Below are 15,076 nucleotides of genomic sequence, written 5' to 3' on the forward strand. Positions count from 1 at the left end.
GGCTCTCCTCTTCTGATAAAGCTACCAGTGACATCACGGGAGCTCTTCCCTAATGATCTTATATAATACTTAATCCAAAAATCCTCAAAATACTATCGACATATGACTTTGGGAATTAAGTTTCTAATATATGAATTCTGGGATTCACAACCAAACCTTGAACAATGGGTGCTGTAGACCCAAGCTTGGTTATCAGTATCTACTTGGCACTCCACTTTCAGCGGAATCCAACACCCATCTTTTGGCCTCTGTGGGCATCAGGCACGCATGTAGTACACAAATATACATGCAAACAAACACTCTTACATATAAAATAAAAATATATCTCTTTTATTAAAAGAATTTTTATAAAATATAATCTGATCATGTTTCCCTCTCCCCCAACTTTTTCCAGATCCTCCCGACCTGCCCATTATACATCTATACGCCCTTTTATTCTTCTTTTCCTTAGAAAACAAAAAATAAATTAAAAAAGAAAGCAACACAAGAAACACAACACATACACACACACAGCGATAAAAACACAAAATCAGAAACCATAATATACAAACAAAAGACTAGCAAGGCAAAAAAAGCCCAAACAAATCAATAAGAGACAAAGAGTCTACAAAAGTAGGGAGTCCATCTGGCTTGAATGTGTGCAGGCCTGTGCATGTACCACCATTTGTATGGGTTCAAATGTGCATTAGACTCACATCTAGGAAAGAGTCTCCTTGCAGTCATCCACACCCTCTGGCTCTTACAATCTTTCTGTCTCCCCTTCCACAAAGCTTTCTGAGCCCTGAAGGGGGGAAATAAAGCTTTTTTTCCTAATTATTGTTCTTTAGTCAAATCAAGAGCAAGTTAGACAAACTCAGGGTTTCCTGTTTTCATTCTCTTCAGATGGAATCAAATATGGGCAGCACAGTGTGGTGCGTGAGGCAGCCTGTCTTCTTACATCCAGCGGGGGCTTGTCACCTGCTTATCTTCAGTCATTCTGTCTCCACAGTGTCCCTGGCTGCAAGGTTTGGGTGTGAACCCCAGAATTCATGTATTAGAGACTTACTTCCTAAAGTCCTATGTAGATAGTATTTTGAGGGGCTTTTGGGATTAGCATCAGGGTGGAATGCGTACGACTCTGTTGATGGGTTTATAAGAAGAGGAGAACCCCAAAGAATACACACTCTTTTTCACCAAGTGATGTCCTCCACTCTGCTGCAGTATAACAGCAAGGCCCTCACCGGTAGCCAGCAGCATGTTCTTAGACTTGCTGCCTCTAGAACCATGAGCTAAACCTCCAGTCTTAACAAATGCCTTGTCTTCGTATTCAGTTACAGCAAACAGAAAATAGTCTGAGACACCTGCACACTGTATGCCTGTCCCAGCTCTACAGCCACACCCACAATCCCCTCAGGGACACTGAAGATTCTTGTGGCCTTCTGACCTGCAGGGGACTTAGACGGGCCACACCTAACCACACTATCACCTTCTCCTCTTTGCTACTGCTTCCATACACTCACAGGGTTTATTATATTCTCACATCCCATTCATAAATCAAAAATAAGTCTTTCTTGCTCTTGGAATCCTTCATATCAGCAGTTCTCAACCTGTGAGTCATGATCCTTTTGGGGGCCTAACAGCTCTTTCACATGGGTCATCTAAGACCATTGGAAAACACAGACATTGACATGGTGATTCATAATTGTAGCAAATTTATAGCTATGAAATAACAACAAAAATAGATTTATGGTTGAGGTCACCATAAGATGAGGAACTGTGTTAAAGGGTCACAGCATTAGAAAGGTTGAGAACCGCTGCTCCGAACCAATCTGAAACTCTTGTTCATTCTCATTCAAGGCATGGCCTCTCAACAAAGACTCAAGTCAGACATCCCTGGCTCTGTCACTTACTACATGTGCCACTTTGAACACTTGAACCCATGTGTCTCACTTGTGCCAACAACAAAGTGATGTCTCAGCAAGTTGTTCAGGACAAAATGGATTAAAATATATAAAACATACAGAACTATGTTCAAGATCTAATAAATACTGTGTTGAGTGTCACAATATTATTGCTTCTGGTCTGCGGTGAAGACTGGGGATGGGGCCACCTTCTCCTAGGATAGTAGCAGTACCTATACTCCGAGCTACTTAGTAGAATTAGCTTTCTCCTCATTTTTTTCTTCTCAATACAACGTTGATGAAATGAATACCAACTCTACCTTTCAATGTATGGTAAATGTTTGATTTCAATTAGGCAGTCAAATCCAACTAAAATACCTCCAGGGGCCTTATCCTGCCTCCCATGGTATCCTGTGAAGCAAAATGCTGTGATCTCAGGAAGCAGCCGGACTTCATAAAACTGCTCCTCTGGTCATCTGTGGTGAGAGGAGCAATGTGCCGAGGCCAGCCACACCTGCCCCATCCTTCAAAGAATTTAAGAATTTCTAACAGCAGCGAAACACAGCCAAATCAATATCCCACTTAACAACTTGAAACAACTAACAGAAAACCGCAAAACATACCCAAAATAGTCACGACATAGCCATCTGCAACAGCATAAAAACAACGGCTACCACCCAGACTCAGCCTCTATTACTGCGAGACAGCGAAAATGCTAATGTTTTTGCGGGAAGGTAAAGGTAGCAGTAAATCTATCCCACAAGAGCTGTGTTCTATTCTGAGCACCAATGGTATCAACACTTAGTGGGATAATTTTATTTAAATAAAATGGATTTTTTTTCCGTTGGTATTTTTTTGAAAGCTCTGCATATGTTTTCGGTTCCTGAACCAGATCCTCTGGCACACTCAGAATATCGAAGCATCCAGGCCATTAGGGCAAGATCCGATGAGATATGGTTCCAGGTTTGCGAGGACATTACTCAGAGTCCCCAAAAGCATGTTTGGCTCCACGACTCCAACTTTACAGCTTCCAGTTTTCAGAAGCCTCTTTAAGAAAGAGCTATTTAATACCACCAGTCATTTAAAACTGACCCGCGTTCATCTGAGTTTAAGGGAGACGAACTTCATTTAAGGAAAGGTAACACCTATTTCTCAACAGTTCTGATCTACCTCAATACAAAGACCTTTCCCCCTCCGCTCGGCTCCAGAGACGTGTTTTCAATGTCAGCTTTTCAGACAGTGATAAATCCACAGATTCAGTTCAGTGGTGACAGGGAAACTAGATATGTGAGAGGTGTGATCCTCAAGAATGCCCCAGGCAGAGAGCTTTTAAATCTCAGATTCATTTAGCTATGTAAATGGAGCCAGATCTGTGTTTCTGTAAAGCCACAAACTATTGATTATTTTTGTGGGCATACCTTCATTCTAACAGTCACAGACTGAGGGTAAGTGTGTTAACTCAGGGCCTAGTTCTTTGTTCTCACGTGATGATAAAACCTCACATTTAATACAGGGTTTGCTATGACTTGCTCAGGGTCTTAAGATATTTATGAATATTATTCCATTCAGCATTCAAGCAAGACCATTTTTTACATACAGAAAAACTTAGGGATGTGTCTGAGATCATACAACTCTCTGGTGGAGGCACCAGGACTATGAATTGTTAGTTCTGAATGAAGGTTTGACACACATTTGAAGGGAGTCTCAGTGAAGAACTGTGTAGATTAGGTTGGCCTGTGGGCAACCCTGTGCAGGGTTTTCATAGTTGTGTTGGGAAGACCTGCCCACTGGGGATGAAACTGTTTCCTTATCAAGGCGTTCTGAATTAAGTATAAGATGAGCCAAGCAAAAGAATATTTGTATTCACCTCTGCTTTTGACAGGGTACTTGCATTGGCTGGTTCAAATTTCTGATACCTTGACTACCTAATAGTGATGAACTGAATCAACCCTTTCCCCATAAGTTGCATTTGTCAAGCTATTTTGTCAAAGCATCTGGAAAGGAAACTAAAACAGAAGCTAAACCCAGGATTTCCTCGTTTCCAAGCCTCGGTCCTTGCAGTCTATACCACTGCCTACGCTGTAGCAAGAATAATAAAAACCCAGAGACAGATATCACGGTTCATCCTGAAGATGGGAAAGCAAAGCAGCTAACCACTCGAGAGATCTTTTACCTCTATCAAATCTTCAGACTGAAGGCACAAGATCCTGTCTCCACGAATCCTCAAACTTCACACTCCAGTGAGTTTCTATCTCTTCCCTTTTATATTCCTCCTCTGCCCAGCCATATCACTCTTGTCTCCACCTCCCTAATGCTGGAATTAAAGGCATAGGATCCCAAGTGCTAGGATCACCTTTGTGTGAGTTCTGTTTCTCTTTTAGAAAAATTCAATCTTGTGTAGCCCAGGGTGGCCTTGAACTCACATAGATTTGCCTGCCTCTCCTCCAGAGTCCGGAGAGTAAAGGTGTGTGCTACCACTCCCTGGCCTATTTGGCTGACTGGTATGGCTGTTTTGCTCCCTGATCTTCAGGCAAGCTTTATTTATTAAAAACATAAATAATACACCACTATACTACCCTGCACAGGTGTTGAAATGCTGCATTCCCTACTTTTCAACCCACAATTCAAAACCAAATATGATTTTGTTTTATTTACCTTCTTGAATTATAAGTTTTCTTTCCCTTTCAAAATATTCATTTGTCCTGCTTCATTAAAAAAAATCTCTAGTTCCTCTGAAATGCCTACTACCTGGAAGCCCCTCCATCATAGAACACTTTTGCTATATGCAACAATATAATTAAGGGACAGTATCATTAAGGTCTGTAAGTTACTTGAAAAATCAAGTCACCCTTAATATGAATGTGTATGTCCCTTTGTTTTATGAGACAGTGTCTTGCACTATTCTTCACACTAGCCTAGAAATGACTACATAAGTCAAAATGGCCTTGATTTTTGGAACACAAAGTGCTGTAAATGGAAATCATTTAAATGGAACAAAATATTTTGCCATAAAATCCAGTTTGTATTAATATTTGTTTCTTAATAAACAATATTGGAATAATATCAAGTATCCTAAAAATTCAACTTGATATGGTTAATTTTTATTATATGTTATAATTGAATTGCCTTCCTTTTATTTCCATGTCCTTCTTACACCTGCATAGCACTGTTTTAGCAATAGTTTATTTTTATGCAATTAAAATGTAGAAATACTGTAAATCTACGTGAAATGTACATATGTCATTGTTAAAATGTGCACAGGTCAACTGTATATATAAATCTAATTAGATACTTGAATATTAATTTAATCAGGGAGCAAGTTTAAAAATTCTTTTAAATGATTACATGAATAAAATCTAACTGGTAGGGTGGCATGCAGTGATTGATTGTAAAAACAGGTCAAGGGTACCACAAATGTACAAAATAAGGAGCTTTTTTTTTTCCAGTGTGGGGTCAAAGACTCAAACAGCATGGGTGAAGATCTCCATCTTTCTGCTCTCTTGCAGACTCTGAAGAAAATGCCAGGGCCACTCCACATAGCTAAGGCAGCACTGAAAGAGACCGGAAAGATCGAGACACAGAGAAGACAACGGGGACTTACATATATATGAAATGGCCTTGTGAAACGGGGCTAGGAAGACTGCCCAGTTCAGCCACTGGGATAGCCTGCTCTTCCATAGAGAGCCTCCTTTCCAAAGCTTCAACAGAGGAGAGAAATGAGCCTACAAAAGTCCCTAGATTTGTATCTCTTCAAGGTGTCAGCCAATACTTTTAGCTTGTTGTTGTTTCTAAGAGAAATAACTTCAAATGCATCAGGAGGGCACATGCACCAACTTGGAGGGGTTTCCAGAGGTCACAGTTAAGACGATGTAAATAATAACAAGGAGAAAAGGGGATGAATCCTAACCCAAGGGCTAAAATAAAAACCAGGACTTATAACAACAAGCAAATGAACCTTCCTTATAGTAGATCTCCAAGTATGCATGTGGGATGAAGGAGGAATGGAAATAGAGACTCAGTTTGTCAAATGGCACAAAATACCATCTTTTAGACAAGAAACTCTGTTAAAGCCTTTAATTTATAGATGAAAGTTTGATGAGAGACAAGATAATGTCAGAGTCCCCAAGTATCTCTCTACAAGCTGCCTAATAATTATGGGAGAGAAAAGAATAAATATCAGAAATCTCCTTAACAAGTGACTGAGGTTAACACCAAGAGTAATGGAATAAATTTAACCATGTGCCTGTCAGCATGATGCATGGATTTTCATTTTTGTGGTATTTTTGCCAAAAACACTATATAACCTGAACTGAACTATGAGCAAAGATCAGAGCACAAACTGAGTGCTGTTCTTTATGAGAATTGATCAATTCTCTTCAAACATGCCAAAGTCAATGAAACCAAAAGAGTAAAATACAAACCAAGAACCAGCCTCTGTTCAAAGATTCCAGGACACATTATTAAAACACAATATAGAAACCCGAATTGGATTCAGACCGGAAAGGGAGCAGTGGAATGGTTGATGAAGTCCTATGACTTAATAGTACTATCTTAATATCAACTTCCTAATTTTAATCATTGTGTTACTTTGTGTTAAGGTATAAACTGTTGTGACCTGAAAGAAGGAGTTGCAGATATACTTCATATTTTTTAAAACTTTTTAAATAAGTGTGTAGTTGTGTTTAAATGAAAAGTTCTAAAGTATAAAATTATTGCTATATCCTAGAAAATTCAGAATTAATTTTAGTAGCTAAATATACGCTTTCTCCTTAGAAATTAGAAAAATATCAGTTATCACAACTGTCCATTCACCTTCATAACTATAGTTCTTAAGTATCTCCTTTTCTCATATATTAGAAAAATGCCAGGTTTTATAAACATGCATGTAATGCAATAACAAAGTTATTTAATTTGACCATCACAACAGCCTGTGTTGTAGGCATCGCTGGCTCCACTCTGCTGTCGCTGCTGTTCTTGGTGGTCCTCCCATGGTACGAGCATCTCTACAATGCGGAGTCCCTTGCTGCAGCTGGGCTGCACTTTCCCCAATAGCCTCTCATAGGCTCTCTTCACGGTGCCAAGCTTCAACTTCTTCTCATGACCCCTTCAGTCCTAGGCCTTTAACTGTCATTGAGTCGGTACCTTCACCAATGACCTCTCACAGTGCCGAGCCTCAGCTGCTCTCCATGACCCCTTCGTGCCTTCGGAACCAGTGCCACCTGGGTGGTGACTCTTACACATTACCAAGGCCGACTGCACGAGCTACAACCTTGGCTGCCTCTTGAACACAGGCTCTCTGTGCTCTCTGGAAGCGCTTCCCAGAAGATTCCACCAGTGATGCTAGTCTCCTCTTTTTTTTTTCAAAGTTTATTAAATTATGCAAGTTTCCATTTCCGCCCCTCCTCCCAACACCCTCCCACTCCCCCCCTCACCTTCCTCCTCCCTCTCCATCCCTAAGAGCAGTCAGGGCTTCCAGCCCTGTGGGAAGTTCAAGTTCCTCCCCCCTCCCTCCAGGTCCAGGAAGGTGAGTATCCAAACAGACTGGATCCCAAAAATCCAGTATATGCAGAGGAAACAAGTCCCAGTGTCATTGTCAATGGCTTTTCAGAAAGGCTCCGGGCCAGCCACATTCAGAGAATCCGGCCACATTCAGAAAATCTGATTGGATCACATGCTCGTTCAGTCCCAGTCCAACTGGCCTTGGTGAACTCTCATTAGATCAGTCCCCTTGTATCAGTGGGTGATCGCACCCCTCGCGGTCCTGAGGTTTTTTTCATGTTCTTCCTCCTTCTGCCCCTCATTTGGACCATGGGGGGCTCAGTCCGGTGCTCCAATGTGGGTCTCCGTCTGTATCGCCATCCATCGTCGGATGAAGGATCTATGGTGATAAGCAAAACCTTCATCAATATGGTTATAGGCCAAGACCGGTTCAGGCACCCTCTCCTCTGTCCAGAGAACAATCTGGGGATCTCTCCTTGGACCTGGGATCCCATTTATAATCAAGTCTCTTGTAAACTCCTCTTAATCACTGCTAATTTCTTAGCTCCAGCCAACCAGCATCGATTGTCCCAACAGCGTAAAGGTTTTACTTCAGCTGTTCTGGTACCTTGTTAGTGACAGTTGATTCTTTAGCCCCAGCTAACCAGAATCACAGGATCTTAATTCAAAATAATTCATGGCCCCAATAGAGTCTTTAAACTTCCCTCTGAAACTTTGCAAGGCAGGCCTCTATCCTTTGCACTTCTCTCAATATTCTTATCTTCCAAGTTCCCACGGATCATCCCACTGAGGTCTCAACACTCAACGACTTTTCTAGCCCAAAGTTCCAAAGTCCTTCCACAATCCTTCCAAACATGTAACCAGGTCTCTCATAGCAATACCCACTCCTGGTATCAGTTTCTGTCTTAGGGTTTCTATTGCTGCAATGAAACACCATACCAAAAGCAAACTGGGGAGAAGAGGGTTTATTGAGCTTACACTTTACCAGATCCTGAAGGCATGAGCTGATGCCGGGGCCATGGAGGAGTTCTGCTGACTGGCTTGCTCAGCCTGCTGTCTTATAGAACCAGCAGCCCAGGGATGGCACCACTTACCATGGGCTAGGAGCTCCCATATTGATCACTAAATGAGAAAATGCCTTACAGCTAGATCTCAAGGAGGCTTTCCCTCAGCCGCAGCTCCTTCCTCTGATGACTCTGGCTGTGTCGAGTTGACACACAAACCACCCAGTGCTTATACTTCTTATATTTCTTAAGGTCTCTCTTCTTCAGGACTTGAAATATAATTTATTTTCCCATCCTGCTGACTCCACTAGTCTAGAAAATTCTTTCTGAAATGCGATCGTGATCCCTAGCAACTCCACCCACGAGTTCTTTCGTAGACATAGCTCTCCTCACATATTGCATCCTGTAACCAGAGAGGTGGGCATCTGCTCTTATCAAAAGTGAGTCAACAACTCGTGGATACCCTTTTCCACCACCCCATCCTTGTTGTGTTCTTCTGAGACTAATCCAAGTCCTCATGCCGTGTGTTCACAACTATTTCCTCATCTATATCTAAAGACAACATTATTATGATGCCTCTATCATTTCAATGTAAAGGGTATTACCTAGTATCAAGTATTCCCCCATTTGTTTCACTTTATAAATAGGTGATATTTTAACCAAATAAATCCACGGATGTCACTCCACTGATACCGTCTTTAGTAAATGCCTAGAACCCAGCAAAATCCTAACCGAGTTAAGCTAAGATAGTTGCTCCCAAGTGGTCCGCTGAGCAGTACTCCAGAGCACACAATTGCCCTTGCTTCCTGACATAAGGCTTAAGAAGGGTGTTGGTCAATTAATACGTTGAACATGTACTACTTTTCTTTTTAAATTAAAAGATTCTACTTCTGGGAATATGGACTAGCCAAACTTTTTCCCCATTCCTTCAAAAAGATCTGTGAAAAATCCAGACGTTATTTATGGAATGAACACAGGGGACCTCTAAAAGGTGAGGAGGCAAAGCAGACTTCTGCAGAGGATTTTGAAGCCACACTCTGCTACAAGATTCTCCTTGCAGTATCTGCCCTACCATGGTAGTTTGATGTTTCTTAGTTGTGCCCAGACAATAGACTTGGGAAATGGTTTCATGTCAGATAGCTCAGTAGGAAGGTTATTCACCCTCACAAATCCCACTTTTTGCCACTCCTCTACTGTCTTGAACAAAATCAAAACAACCTTCAAAAGTACCCAAGTGGTAGTGTTGTCATGGTCCCAATTAGCTATGAACCCCCTATGTGGCCTGATCACTGCTCTATTCTGGGGTGAGAGCTTTTGAAACAGTCTTGGAACAATGAAAATCCTTGCTTCTTCACAAAAATTTAGATGTTAGCAGTATATGGAAGATATGTTAAAGATTCATTACACAATTGACATTTCTACATACAAGGAAAGGTTACTGTTCATCTAACTACTCTCTCTCTCTCTCTCTCTCTCTCTGTCTCTCTGTCTCCCTCTCTCTGTGTGTGTGTGTGTGTGTGTGTGTGTGTGTGTGTGTTTGGAGAGAGAGAGAGAGAGAGAGAGAGAGAGAGAGAGAGAGAGAGAGGCCACTATACATAAGTGGTTATATTCCATAGATCAACAGAAATAAAAACTTGCGGAAATCCTATTTAAAATATTGTAGACTTTTTGCTATTTTGTTCTTAATCTTCATCTTTTTAGAAAGACTATTATGGACACACAACAGACCTTGGTTGTGGCACAGTAGGATTTCTTGTAGTTCTCTGGAATTATAGGTAATAATGAGGCTCCTGGCTGGTGTGGAGGTGGCACGGCCAGGGCATGCAGCTTAGCAGTGTGAGTTGGTGGAGAGGTAGGGGGCACTGAACAAAGGGGAGAAAACACAGAGAGGAAGGAAGCAGAACAAGCTTTCCACAGACCGGAGCTGACAGCGAGGCAACTTTGAAGCATTGGTCCTTCTGCAAGGATGTAGTAGAAAGGCTATTAGGCCACACTGTCCTCCTTTCTAAGGAACAGTGGGCAGTGTGGCTTCCAAGAAGGAAGAAGGAATTCAAAGGTTCCTAAGTAACCTGCTGCCTGTGCAGTACTGTCCATATTCTTAATGTGTGATTTGTGAATTCTGGAAACTGTCATAAGCCCAGTCTATATCTGTCGATACCTATTCCTCCATGAACCTCACACTGCTCCTCACTCTGAGTAAAGACAACCTGTTTCTTCTGGCCATATCTGTCCTTACAGGGCTGTTTCCTTTCTTTTTTTTTTCTTTTGGTTTTTCAAGACAGGGTTTCTCTGTAGTTTTGAAGCCTGTCCTGGAACTAGCTCTTGTAGACCAGACTGGCCTCAAACTCACAGAGATTCACTTGCCTCTGTTTCCTGAGTGCTGGGATTAAAGGCTACCATTGTCCGGCCAATGCTCGCACGGTAGGACTTGATGAACTTAATTTAAAAATGTGGACTTTGGAAGATTATCGTGGTATTTCTCAAGTCCTTGTGCAAATCTATCCTTCTTTGACTCAGCTCTGGTGAGCTATAGTTAGCACATAAGGACACCACGACAACAAACACACAAATCAGTGGTGTCTGTGATTTAAGTAGTGAGTGCCCTCTTAGATGTGACACAGTATTATGCAGTGGGCCTTGGGGGACACACTCTGCTTCCTGACTGTTCCCTAGGGTAAAAGATGTAGAGAGAAAGGAGCTGAAGTTCTTCAGGAGGTTGGAGATCCAGGAGAAGTAGGAAGCTGGGTCTTGGTTGCCATCCCAGGCATCTGTAAGGAGTCTACCTTCACATTCCCCCACCATCATAGAAAACAATAGCAAGCATGTTAGTAACCAACCCTCCCAACAGAGCTAGGTCAGAAATAGGTCCAAAATCTCAAGTCTTGATATCTCTATGTGGTGTTTTTTTAAAGAATAAGGTCCCCAAAGAAAGTGGCACTCTCAGGAAATGTGGCCTTGTTGGAATAGGTGTGGTTTTGTTGGAGGGAGTGTGTCACCATGGAGGCGGGATTTGAGGTCTCTCTTCTCAAGTTTCCCTCAGTGTGACAGTCACTTGGCTTCCTGTTGCGTACCCATGAAGATGTAAGGACTCTCATCACCTCTGCCTGCTTGCCGCCGCGCTCCCGGCCGTGATGATAATGAACTGAACCTCTGAAGCTGTAAGCTGCCACCACAATTAAATGTTTTCCTTCATACGAGCTGCTGTGGTCATGCTGTCTCTTCACAGCAATAAAAACCCTAACAAAGACACTATCTAAGAAGGCATTGAAATCAGCTGAACCTTGAAAACCAGCAAAGACACTGCGGTTCCAGGTAAATTGATTAGTCTGCCAAAGTCAGCAAGACATTTGGCTATCGTCAGAATGCTGCTTCTGCGCTGGGCCTTGTAACATGAGGGCCGGCTTGTTGGGGTTTCCGTCCCGCCCGGTACCCCAACAGCCGGCAAATCCCAAAGAGAAATTACACACAGGACTCCATAAGGTTATAAACTGATTGGCCCATTTGGTCAGGCTACTTATTAGCTCTTATAACATATATTACCCCATTATCCTTATCTATTTTAGCCACATGGGCTCAGTACCTTTCTCAGTGTGACAGCTTACATGTTGCCTCTTCGGTGGTCTGTGCAGGAGTGGCTGAGAGAGAGCTTCTGCTTCCAGAATACTCCCAGTCTCTTTGCTCCACCCCTACTTCCTGTCTGGCTTTCCCGCCTATACTGCCTGCCTGGCCAATCAGCGTTTTATTAAAATATGATTGACAGAATACAGATAATTCTCCCGCACCATTTCCCTCTTTTTTTTTTTTTAAACAAAGGAAAATACCCATAATCCATTTGTTGGGAATGTGGGCGTAGTATTTCAGGCTACTTCCTGCTGGTTGGGGGCGCTGATAGTCTTAAGGGGACCTAAAGAAAATTTAGAATTATCATCAAGTCCTGACTGGAGTATCCTGTGAGTCTTGATCATCTCAGGCAGCAGTCTTGAACCTGTTCTGGATGAAGAACTCAGACATCTGGGCCATCTGTTCCTGTCGGAGATTTCTCAGGTGGCCTTCCTTGATCATACTGGATTTTTCTTAACTCAGAATAAATCCAAAGCCTCTCGTTTTCTGTGGAAACAAAAACAAAATCTCTTCTCCAAAGTAACATACCTTTTGACTTCAGTTTTGAAGCCAAGGTATTTTCAAAATATCTATATTGGATTAGTTCAGCAGCATTTATAAACAAAAGTCTTTTAGCAGCTGTTGCTCCTTCCTCAGCATTCAAACAATTCAAAGAGAGCATAATAACATACGGTACCAAGATTCTCTGTGTATTTTCCATCTTTATTTTAACTTCTATTTCTTTTATTTTTACTTTTACTTTTTGAGACAGGTTCTCTGTATATCTTTGTCCTGGAATAACTCTGTAGACCAGGCTGTCTTTGAACTCACAGAGATCCTCCTGTCTCTGCCTCCCCAGTGCTGGGATTAAAGGTGTATGCTACCACACCTTGAACTCACAGAGATCTGTCTGTCTCTGCCTCCCAGGCATTGGGATTAAAGGCGTGTACTACCACACCTTGAGGTCACAGAGGTCAATCTACCTCTACCCCTTGAAGTCACAGAGGTCAATATGCCTCTGCCTCCCAGGCATTGGGATTAAAGGTGTGTACCACCACACCCAACTACTCTCTTTCTTTCCTTTTAACTTTAAGAACTTTAACTTTTAGCCTGCATATACACACTGTAAACCATTTAGAGGTTTTCTTCATCTTTGAATCTCTCTTTACTGTTTATCTCTCTTTTTCTGACCACATGAGCCTTTAATTTACAAAGCAATATGGGAAGCCGTGGCTTTGACAGCTAGATCCAGCTCATTCCTTAGCTTTCCAGACTCATAGCTGAGATACCAGCCACAGCTGTGTTCACTGCCACAACTTGTCGTGTTTCAAGGTCCTTGCTAGCAAGCAAGCTGCATCATTCTGCTCACAGACCACACTCAGTCGGACTGCCTGCCTGCAAGAGTCAGAGTTTGTCCTGGCAGGACAGCCCAGAAAGCCGGCACTTCAAAACAGCACAGCTTTTTTCCTGCTACGACCGAAAAGCATGCGCTCAGCTCTCCACCAACAGCATCCAAGTGTTTCGTGGCAGGACCTCCCAATGAGCTGCAAGGTTTTGCAGCCAAGGCTGAGTCAAGAAGCCTCTCCTAGATGAGAGCACTTGCCCGCCTCTAGCAAGCAGAGCAGAACCGAAAAACTGCTGCCACCAAGAAAACATACCCCACTCTACTCTTTCCCAAACTCTCCCAGGCCTTCCGTGGACTCACCTATCCACGTCTGGGCGCCATATGTAACATGAGGGCCAGCTTGTTGGGGTTTCCGTCCCGCCCGGTACCCCAACAGCCGGCAAATCCCAAAGAGAAATTACACACAGGACTCCATAAGGTTATAAACTGATTGGCCCATTTGGTCAGGCTACTTATTAGCTCTTATAACATATATTACCCCATTATCCTTATCTATTTTAGCCACATGGGCTCAGTACCTTTCTCAGTGTGACAGCTTACATGTTGCCTCTTCGGTGGTCTGTGCAGGAGTGGCTGAGAGAGAGCTTCTGCTTCCAGAATACTCCCAGTCTCTTTGCTCCACCCCTACTTCCTGTCTGGCTTTCCCGCCTATACTGCCTGCCTGGCCAATCAGCGTTTTATTAAAATATGATTGACAGAATACAGATAATTCTCCCGCACCAGGGCCTGGTGGTGTGCACCATTAACCCCAGCACTCAAAAGGGAGAGGTAGGCAGATTGTCATGAGTCTAAGGTAAGCCTGGTCTACATATTGAGTTTCAGGTAAGACAAGGTTACATAGTGAAACACTGTCCTAAAAAAAGAATGCGTCCTCCAACTGATTGTCAGGGATGTTCTGCAGTTTCTTCTGTGAGGGATCCCTTTCAAAATAGAGCCATCATCACTTGAGTGCTTGGGTAAGCCACAGAAATTAGGACCATAAAAAAGAGGTGACTGGAATGGACTCACCCAGCTTCCCTTCCTCGGCTGTTATACCCCACCCCCAGCTCATTGACTTATTGATGGCCTTCACCTATTGATGAGAAATTGCCCCAGGTGTATTAACAGTAGCATTATCAGGGACCGTTCTCAAGTGCTGGAGCATGGAACGGAGTTTCATTCAGGGTACACCAATTCAGTTCCAGCTGCTGCTTCGTAAGCTACCATGGTTGTCTCCACCAGGTTTCTTTTTTTTTTTTTTTTTTTAGTAAATTTTATTAAATTATAAAAGTTTCCATTTCCGCCCCCCCTCCCAACACCCTCCCACTCCCCCCACTCCCCCCCTCCTTCCCCTCTGTCCCCCAGGGCAGTCAGGGTTTCCTGCCCTGTGGGAAGCTCCAGCTCCCTCCCCCTCCCTCCAGGTCCAGGAAGGCGAGCGTCCAAACAGACTGGATCCCCAAAATCCAGCATATGCAGAGGAAACAGGTCCCAGTGTCATAGTCAATGGCTTTTCAGAGAGACCCCGGGCCAGCCACAGTCAGAGAATCCGGCCAAATTCCGAGAATCTGGCTAGATCACGTCCTCGTTCAGTCCCAGTCCGACTGGCCCTGGTAAATTCTCATCAGATCCGTTCCCTTATATCAGTGGGTGATAGCATCCCTCGCAGTACTGATTTCGTCTTTCATGTTCCTCCTCCTTCCGCTCCCCCT

The 15,076-nt window shown here is 43.0% G+C and overlaps 1 long non-coding RNA gene across 1 annotated transcript; it reads right to left on the minus strand.

The window, feature by feature from the left end:
* Positions 1–11,859: 11,859 nt before the first annotated feature.
* LOC148117853 (uncharacterized) lies at positions 11,860–14,103 on the minus strand. Its single transcript, XR_015736667.1, has 2 exons — positions 13,907–14,103; positions 11,860–12,490 (listed from the first exon to the last, which is right to left on the minus strand). It is a non-coding gene; the product is annotated as an uncharacterized LOC148117853 (long non-coding RNA).
* Positions 14,104–15,076: the final 973 nt, after the last annotated feature.

The sequence above is a fragment of the Myodes glareolus genome, chromosome 25 (genome assembly GCF_982192425.1).
Source record: "Myodes glareolus chromosome 25, mMyoGla1.1, whole genome shotgun sequence".
NCBI classification, from domain to species: Eukaryota; Metazoa; Chordata; class Mammalia; order Rodentia; family Cricetidae; genus Myodes; species Myodes glareolus.